General features: G+C 39.8%; 1 non-coding gene across 1 annotated transcript; it reads left to right on the top strand.

Annotated features, from left to right (window-relative positions):
- The first annotated feature begins 356 nt into the window (after positions 1 to 356).
- Positions 357 to 565, top strand: LOC141421962 (small nucleolar RNA U3). Its single transcript, XR_012446634.1, has one exon. It is a non-coding gene; the product is annotated as a small nucleolar RNA U3 (small nucleolar RNA).
- Positions 566 to 944: the final 379 nt, after the last annotated feature.

The following is a 944-nucleotide window of genomic DNA, read 5'->3' as shown; positions in this document are numbered from 1 at the left end:
GTTTGTATATATACTAAGAAAATGAAAAGAAAACAATACTGGCAGACATTGTTTCTCAAAGCAAAAAATGGAGGAATAAAAAGAGTTTCCAATGATGGAAGATAAGTTAACACTGATGTATCCAACTTCAGAATATTATGTATCCATAAAGAAAACAAGGAGGACTGCAGGTGTGGATAAAGCACTATATTGCCTGCTTTGCAAGTCTGAAGCCCTGAGTTCAAACCCCAGTCCCTCTAAAAAACAAAACAAAAACCTGAGGAGATGAAGGTGTCCACAATGCAACATGAATTTTTACAACGCAAGCATGACGCCATATATTTAATACAATTTTATTTGTATTAAAAGGCATATATCAAACTGCACTTGGAGGGGTCATTCCTATTGCTCCTTACTGGAGACATTTCTCTGAACATGTGGAGTCCAGGACACCAAGAGAAGGAGGTGCAGCAAACTCTCCAGCATGGGAAGGTGGCTCTTGATTTGCTTCCCTGTAGCTGCCATTTATCATGGATGATGGTTCTCTTACTTTAGGGAAGGGAAAGGGAGAGGGCTTCATCTCTGACAAGCACATAGATAAACTTTAAATGGCATACATTATATATGTATGTTTTCATATGCGAACAAATGTCTGGGAGAAACATAACAGTGATTCTCTTTAGAGGATGAGGCTGGGGGTTGGCAATAGAAATAGAAAAGTCCTCACAAAGTCCTTGTGCTTTTTTTTTTGGAACAGGGTGGCCTTGAACTCACAACCCTCCTGAGTGGTGGGATTTCAGGTATGTGCCACCATGCCCAGACCAAGCAGGACACTTAAAGCACAAATGAGAGAATACTGAAACTGCTATAAGAAATAAGTGAACTTATTGGCTCAATGTAACTGAAAAATCTGTGGGTAGTTTCAGGTTCATCTTGAAGCAGGAATCCATGAAGTCACCAGGATG

The sequence above is a fragment of the Castor canadensis genome, chromosome 3 (genome assembly GCF_047511655.1).
Source record: "Castor canadensis chromosome 3, mCasCan1.hap1v2, whole genome shotgun sequence".
Taxonomy (NCBI): domain Eukaryota; kingdom Metazoa; phylum Chordata; class Mammalia; order Rodentia; family Castoridae; genus Castor; species Castor canadensis.
Note: the sequence above shows the minus strand (reverse complement) of the source record. Positions and strands in the feature narration are given on the sequence as shown.